We start from the raw sequence: 9,012 nt of genomic DNA, 5'->3' as shown, positions 1-9,012 counted from the left end.
TGGAAGATCCCTTGGAGGAGGAAATGGCAATCTGCTCCAGTATTCTTCCCTGGAGAAGTCTATGGACAGGGGAGTCTGGTGACTTGCTGTCCACTGGATCGCAGAGAGTTGGACATGACTGAGAGACTGAACATGAGCATGTGGTTAATTCACAAGGCTTTGCTAGCTTCAGGGATACACTAAAGTGATCAGCTTCTTTTTCAGATTCTCTTCCATTGTAATTTATTACAAGATGCTGAGTATAATTCCCTGTGCTATGCAATAGGCCCTTATTTATGTCAGGAATTTCTTTGAACTATGTAAATATCCTATGGTTCTTCATCCATTCACCCTACATCTCACAGGCATGGATAATTCTTCCTTGAATCAGTTATGACTCTTGGTTGTTCTATATTTGTTGGTTAGCATTCTGCTATACAGATTCCCTTTCCCTTCTCCTTCATTTATTTTTATTTAATGAACTTGTATGTGTACGGTGTACAAGTATGAACTTGTACACTTTTATTCCATGAATTAGAGGATATAATACAAAATTTTTTTTATTATATTTTGGGTCAAATTGTCCCATATTTGGTCAGTTAGGTGGCCCTTCAAAGTGGCTTCCATGCCCTGTTGATTACATGCTTACTCTTCTTAGGTTTTGATCTAGCAAGTTGTTCCAGGCTCCTATTGTAGTTTCTTACTCTTGCCCTAAAATTAGTCCTTTCTCCAAGGAGCCCTAGTTTAATATATTTCTTTACCTTCAGGCTGAACTGCATTAATTAAATGAAAATGTAGCTCCTAAGCCTAGTAACTCAGGCTCAATAACATTATCATGAGCACTCTAAGGAACTTTACACTCAAAGATGTTTCACTGACTTTCACATAAGAATTCCAAGTTGACGGTATTATAAAATATTGTAATTTGCTAAATTGACTCATCTCAGCTTAGCTCAATTGCTCAGTCGTGTCCAACTCTTTGTGAACCCATGGACTGCAGCAGGCCAGGCCTCCCTGTCTATCACCAACTCCTGGAGTTTACTCAAATGCATGTCCATTGAGTCGGTGGTGCCATCCAACCATCTCATTCTCTGTCATCCCCTTCTCCTCCTGCCCTCAATCTTTCCGAGCATCAGGGTCTTTTCAAATGAGTCAGCTCTTCGCATCAGTGTCAAAGTATTGGAGTTTCAGCTTCAACATCAGTCCTTCCAAATAACATTCAGGACTGATCTCCTTTAGGATGGACTGGTTGGATCTCCTTGCAGTCCAAGGGACTCTCAAGACTCTTCTCCAACATCACAGTTCAAAAGCATCAGTTCTTTGGCACTCAGCTTTCTTTATAGTCCAACTCTCACATCCATACGTGACTACTGAAAAAATCATAGCCTTGACTAGATGGATCTTTGCTGGCAAAGTAATGTCTCTGCTTTTTAATATGCTGTCTAGGTTGGTCATAACTTTTCTTCCAAGGAGTAAGCATCTTTTTATTTTATGGCTGCAGTCACTATCTGCAGTGATTTTAAAATCACTGCTAAATTGACTAATGCCCCCAAATTGTATTGTTCATTAATTGACCACACCAATTACATGTAAATATTACTCATTTTAACAAAAAAGATATTACCTGAAGATTACACACTGCACAGTATAGATACATACTATCCTATCATAGACACTCCTGAAAGGTTTTTTCCTCCTGGGAAAAAATGTAAATAAAGAGTGAGACATAGAAGTCATCAGTTTGGGAGGTGGGAGGGGGGATCGGGATGGGGAATACATGTAACTCCATGGCTGATTCATGTCAATGTATGACAAAACCCACTGCAATGTTGTGAAGTAATTAGCCTCCAACTAATAAAAATAAATGAAAAAAAAAAAAAGAAGTAATCAGTTCTTGTATGTGCTGTCACCTTATGTATGTTAAAGTGATTCCAAGTCCCTGTCAATAGTCTTTTCTTTTTTAAATCACAAACAATCAAATATGGTAAATAATCTGGAACACTGCCTTGACCATTGTGGACTGTTGTAGGAGATGGTTGTTCTCTGGCTGAATATCACATGGAAACTAGTGTGAACTTATTAGAAGAAATAACTCATGCCGCACTAGTTAGGAATCCAGTAAGAATACCTTCCTACTAACCAATCAGTGAACTAAAATGGATAGGAATGGGAGAATTTAATTCAGTTGACCATTATATCTACTACTGCAGCCAAAAATCCCTTAGAAGTAATGGAGTAGCCCTCATAGTCAACAAAAGAATCTGAAATGCAGTACTTGGGTACAGTCTCAAAAATGACAGAATGATTTCCATTTGTTTCTAAGGCAAACCATTCAACATCACAGTAATCTAAGTCTATGCCCCAACCACTAATGCTGAAGAAACTGAAATCGAACAGCTCTATGAAGATGTATAAGACCTTCTAGAACTAATACCAAAAAGAACTGCCATTTTCATCATAGGGGAAAGGAAAAGTGAAAGTCGCTCAGTTGTGTCCAACTCTTTGCTACCCCATGGACTATACATACGGTCCACAGAATTCTCCAGGCAAGAATACTGGAGTGTGTAACCTTTCCCTTCTCCACTGGCTCTTCCTGACCCAGGAATCGAATAAGGGTCTCCTGCATTGCAGATGGATTCTTTACCAACTGATCTATGAGGGAAGATATGAAGGAAGCCATCATAGGGACTGAAATGCAAAAGTAGGAAGTCAAAAAATACCTGGAATAACAGGCAAGTTTGGCCTTGGAGTACAGAATGAAGCAGGGCAAAGGCTAATAGAGTTTTGCTAAGAGAACATACTGGTCATAGCAAACACCCTCTTCCAACAACACAAGAGAAGACTCTACACATGGATATCACCAGATGGTCAATACCGAAATCAGATTCATTATATTCTTTGCAACCGAAGATGGAGACGCTCTATACAGCCAGCAAAAACAAGACTGGAAGCCGACTGTGGCTCAGATCATGAACACCTTATTCCCAAATTCAGACTTAAATATAAGAAAGTAGGGAAAACCACTAGACCATTCAGGTATGATCTAAATCAAATTCCTTCTGATTATATAGTGGAAGTGACAAATAGATTCTAGAGATTAAATCTGATAGGGAGAATGCCTGAAGAACTATGGACAGAGGTTTGTAACATTGTGCAGGAGGCAGTGATCAAAACCATCCCCAAGAAAAAGAAATGCAAAAAGGAAAAATGTCTGAGGAGACCTTACAAATAGCTGAGGAAAGAAGAGAAGTGTAAAATGAAGAAGGGGAAAGATAGACCCATCTGAATGCAGAATTCCAAAGAATAGCAAGGTGAGATAAGAAAGCCTTCTTAAGTGATCAATGTGAAGAAATAGAAGAGAACAATAGAATGGGAAAGACTAGAGATCTCATCAAGAAAATTAGAGATACCAGGGAATGTTTCAGGCAAAGATGGTCACAATAAAGGACAGAAATGGTATTGACCTAACAGAAGCAGAAGAGATTAAGGAGAGGTGGCAAGAATACACAAAAGAGTTGTACAAAAAAGGTCTTAATGACCTGGATAACCATGATGGTGTGATCACCCACCTAGAGCCAGACTTCCTGGAGTGTGAAATCAAGTGGGCCTTAGGAAGCATCACTATGAACAAAACTAGTGGAGATGACGGAATCGGCCTGCCAAGGCAGGACGCATAAGAGATGTGAGTCCAGTCCCTGGGTCGGGAAGGTCCCCTGGAGGAGGGCATAGCAATCCACTTATGTATTCTTGCCTGGAGAATTCCATGGACAAAGGAGCCTGGCGGATTACAGTCCATAGGGTTGCAAAGAGCCGAACACAACTGAATTAAATTAGCACACTATGCACATAAAATAGACAAGTAATGAGAACCTATTGTGTCGCTCAGGGAACTTTACTCAGGGTTCTGTGGTGACTTACATGGGAAGGAAATCCAAAAAAGAGGAGATACATGCATACGTATGACTGATTCACTTTGCTGTACAGTAGAAACTACCAAAATGTTGTAAAGCAACTCTACTAAAATAAAAATTAATTTAAAAATACATATATCACCATTTTAACATAAATGGTTAAAAAGTAAATTGGAGCATTTCTCAAAAAGAAATACTAGTTGGGTATAAAAACCAGAAGTAAGATCTCTCTGTGCTCACAGCCCACTGGTCTCCAGTCTGGGGCAGCTCTGGGAGCTTGGACTTCCAGCTCTGCCCCTTTTTGCGTGTGCCATTTGGACAAGTGTCTTGACCTCCCTCTGCCTCCATGTTCTCATCTTTACAATGGTCATTCTAGCAGTTCACCTCCCCTCATAACATTTCTGTGAGGTTTAAATAAGTAGACTTGTATTGATAAATCACCACCGAGCTTGGAACGTGATGAGCTCCATTAACTCTGAGTATACACACCACACACACACCAGGACCCATGCCAAGGCTCTCCTGGGGCACTCTGCTCTTTGAAGCCCGTTGCGTCTCTTGTCCTAACACTAAAAATAGCTGAAAGGTCTGCTGATTGCTGAGGTCAGAGGAGGGAACTGAGTTAGCGGTTGGGGGCTTGGAAATATTTCAGGGCCGTGGGTAAACATCGATGGAATGGAGTTCTTCTCTTGGGTCCCTGAGACTCTGAGACTCTTGGGTCCCTGAGACTCTGAGACTCTGACCCACTTCCTCACCAGTGGGTCAGCTGGCTTCTGAGAGCACATAGAAGTGAGGGGAGCCAGGCCTAGGGATACAAGGATCACGGGACTCATGAAGATGAACCTTCTGGTAGGACAGTAAGCAGGAAGGAGGACCAAGGTACCAAATGTCAGGCTTTTAGCAGAAGTTGAAAGATGCTGTCAACGATGTTAACTCTGACTCAAAGCTTGTAAAGTCTTACTGACCAGTCTCAAATGTACAATCAGGCAAATGCCAGGGTTACTATGTAAGGTTACTCTGCGAGGGCAGAGTCTCAGGGATGCTGTTAAAGCTCTTTTAAGAGGCTCCCCGCCCATTAATATCCTGTAATCTCTCTTTAGAGAGCCTCATGACGTCTTGCTCTGTGCTTTCCAAATGTGGGCTCACATGAGATGGCTCATCGTCTCTCACCCAGTCCTGGGTGGCCAGGTGCAAACTTAAACCTGAGGATCAACAATAAGAGACATGTCACACAGTTTGGTCAGGGGCCGCCTTCAGTCACTGGCCACGCCCTTCTGGTTTCTCCTGTGTATCTTCTCGGGATGCTTTGCAATCTATAGTCTGCCTAAGGAGACCACTCCTGGGATGTGAGAACCTCAGATACGTGAAGGATATCCGGATTTTGATGTTCGGGCAGCTCTGCAATCTGTGAGCAGAGTAGGTCATGCTTGATCATCCATCGTCATTTCAGTTCCATGCTTCTATTTGTTTGCTTTGCTTGGACTTGTTACACTTCGATGTATTTTGTTTTGGTTACTTACCTCCCTTGATCTGGACCCAACAACTCCAACACGGTAGGAATAATTAAAGTCAAATATTGTCTCTCTTCTGGAAGAAAAATGATACCCAGGGATTTTTCACTGAGCAAATGGTTACCATGTCTACCTTGATGCTGCCTGCATTTTAGAATACCTATTACCTTCACCTCCCGTAATAGGAAAATGAACACTTTGATTTCTATGGTAGATTTATAGAAAGGTTTCCAATTCCACAATGCTGAATTGTTCAAATGGCGTGCCCCATGAATGATCTCGTGTCACTGACACAAAATGAAAAGCCCCACAGGCAACTGCTTTTCTTAATTCTGTTTGATTTTCTGAGAGCAGATACCATTATTCAAAGCACATATGAAATCTTGCACCTGGGCATTTAAATTTGGGATTGCATCTCCCACAGACCCGAGATTGAAAAAATGCTTCAGGGAATTAGCGTTTTCCTAGTAGTGGATTTAATAACTCCGAAAAAGTGTTTGTGAACCCTATTGTCAGTCACGGAGCTCAATTGTTTTAAAGTGCCAGACAAGGGAAGTAGATTTGATTAAGGAGGTTTCTATTCCCCAACAAGTTATTTTGAAAATTTTAATAGATGTAAAAATGAATCAGGGGTTACAAGATGATTTGTAAGGATTCTGTGAAGTTTGTCTTCTGGTTTATGGTATTTGGCACAGCAAGTAAGCAGTGCCAGAAAAAAAAAAGTCTTAGCTGCTTGCTTTGGAAAAATATCAATCTGTGTGAAATCTAGAAAGGAACGCTCTCTTCTATAATCATTATGCTCTTTCTTATACATCATTCATTCATTAATTCTTTTTCTTCTTTTTTAAATTATGAAACTATGATAACACATTGATAGGAGACTTGGAAAATATAGACCAATGTTACCTATGTGTGTTAAGTCGTTTCAGTCGTGTCTGACTCTTTGCGACCCTATGATATGTAGCCCATTAGGCCCCATGTCCATAGGATTTTCCAGGCAAAAATACTGGAGTGGGTTGCTATCCCTCCTCCAGGAGATCTTCCTGATCCAGGGATTGAGCCTGAGTCTCTTATGTCTCCTGCATTGGCAGATGGGTTCTTTACCACTAGCAGCACCATAGAGTTTCACTATATTTTACAATTGTTTGTTTGAGGTAGATAAATTAAGATTTTTGGTTGGGGTTTCAATATCAAACTCTCAGAATTTAATAGAACGAATGCACAGAGAAGAAGAAGAACACAGTAGACCTGAAAAGCATGACATAATTAAGATTTATGCAATTTTCACACAACAGTCAGATACAAATTCTGTTCAAGTTCCCATAGACTATAAATGAGGATACAGTGGAACATTCATTCTTTGTTTGGGCTTCATTACTACTTTCCATGTTAGGTATAGAGTTCTTGCACATGGTGGCTCTTGGGAAAAGTTTGAAAGGCAGATTGAGCATCTTTCTCTGGTGTTTCCCTTTCCCTCATTCTAGGATCATGTGTCCATATACTCATCTACCTGCAGGTCTAGCAGATCAGCACACCAGTAAGGAGAATAGCATCTGCAGTGTCGGCATGGGGTGGGGGTGTGAGGAGGGCAGAGGGAGGCAAGAGGGGGCTGCTGCGAGCTGTCCCACCTTGCCATCCAGCTGTGATCACACCCAGGACAAAGTTGTGATTCCTTCAGCCATATTGACCCTATCTTCAGATAGTAAGGGAATATAAGCCATAGAGCTTCTGGGTTTTCTAGAATGATAGTTTTGAATTGACACTGGAAATTTTAGCTGTGTACTTTCCATATCCTTTTAAATTTATAATCACCTCCATTGTGATTATAAATTCTTGTGGAAGAAAAACAAGCGTTTGTTGACTATCTACCATGTGCCAGGCATGTTCTAGGTACTGGAGGTATAACTGTGGAGTAAAAAATAAATCATAGACTTGGTCCTCATTGTCATGCTATGGAGAAACTGGTTTAGAGGGAAAGAAGCCAGTGAATAAATCACAACAAAAATGTATAATTACAGACTGTGGAGGCACAGCTCTCTGAGAAGAAAAGCTCAGTGTGCATTGAGTGACTTGGGCTGGGGGCGGTGGGGATCAGGGAAGTTTTCTCTAGATGTGAATCAGTGTGGCAATCTGAGGAAGGAATGGGTACTGGCCAGGCAAAGAGTTGAGCACCAGAAGGATGGAAGACTCTGAGTGAGGACAGATGACGCCTGGTGTGGTGGGACCACACCAGTGAAGGTACCAGGTGCTGTTGGTGGCCCCTCCATATTTCTTGGCATCCACTGTACCAGTGCATGCCCTGGCTTCCTACAGCAAGTTTCTGAAACATGAGCATTTCTCTAGCATGTTCATCCTGTGAAATGCAGAGCAGATGGGAAGTCCTGGATACAGGAGGTCCCTAAGTAGCCATTAGCCGATGGTGACAAGAGTTGGAGTATAAATGCCCCGGCTCCCTCATCCCTCAGGTGGGTAACTCTGAGGCATGCTAGACTCCATCTCCTAAAAGTTCCCAGAGGGACCAAACCCCTGTCATCTGCAGGGGTAATGTGCTTATGAACACATCATGCACCACTCTTTTTCTCATCTTCATATCACACTCCCACTCCCCACCCAGTACTTCCTCACAAGGAAACTACTTGTCCTTGAATTCTGGTCTGCCCCTGGGGTAACCGAACAGAAGCCAGGGAGTGAGGGGGAAGCTGAAAGGCAGGCAGAGGTCAGAGCATGGAGGGCTGGCATTCTCAAATATGGCCCATGGAACCCCAGTATTGTCTGAGACCCTTTCAGGAAGTATGAGAAGTCAAATCAAGTTTCCATAACAGGGCTCAGATGGTATTTGCCTTTTTCACCATTTTGATATGTCAGTGTCAAAACACAAATCAAGGGTGGTTAGGAAAGATATCCCATGCTCTTGGATTGAAAGAATTAATATTGTTAAAATGGCCACCCTACCCAAAGCAATCTACAAATTTAATGCAATAAATCAAATTACTCAAGGGTGGGTAAAACCTACAGTAGCATTAGCATGAATCAAGGCTGCACCACAAATCATGTAGTCTCCATCACCATCACATGCATATTTATTGCATCTGTATATATATAGACTTCCCTGATGGCTCAGCAAGTTCTCTGCCTGCAAGGTAGAAAACACAGGAGACACGGGTTCAATGCCTGGGTTGGGAAGATTTGCCAACTTTGGGAGAAGGAAATGGCAACCTACTCTGGTATTCTTGCCTGGGAAATTCCATGGACAGAAGATCCTGACGGACCACAGTCCATGGGGTCGCAAAGAGTTGGACATAACTGTGTGACTGAGCACAGTACATACATATTGAAACATATATTTTATTATATATTTAGATGAGATTTACTTTATATATAAGAATATATATATAAGTTTAACTTTAAAATACTCTTGATGAAGCTATAGAAATTACTTGTTGTTTAGTCTCTGAGTTGGGTCCAATTTGTGACACCATGGAGTGTAACCCACCAGGCTCCTCTGTCTATGGGAATTCCCAGGCAAGAACACTGGAGTGGTTGCCATTTCCTTCTCCAACAAAAATGATTACTTCTTACTAAACCTCTCCTCTTGAATATAGTTTAAAAAT

This window comes from Muntiacus reevesi, chromosome 14 (assembly GCF_963930625.1).
Source record: "Muntiacus reevesi chromosome 14, mMunRee1.1, whole genome shotgun sequence".
NCBI classification, from domain to species: Eukaryota; Metazoa; Chordata; class Mammalia; order Artiodactyla; family Cervidae; genus Muntiacus; species Muntiacus reevesi.
This window is presented reverse-complemented; position numbering follows the sequence as displayed.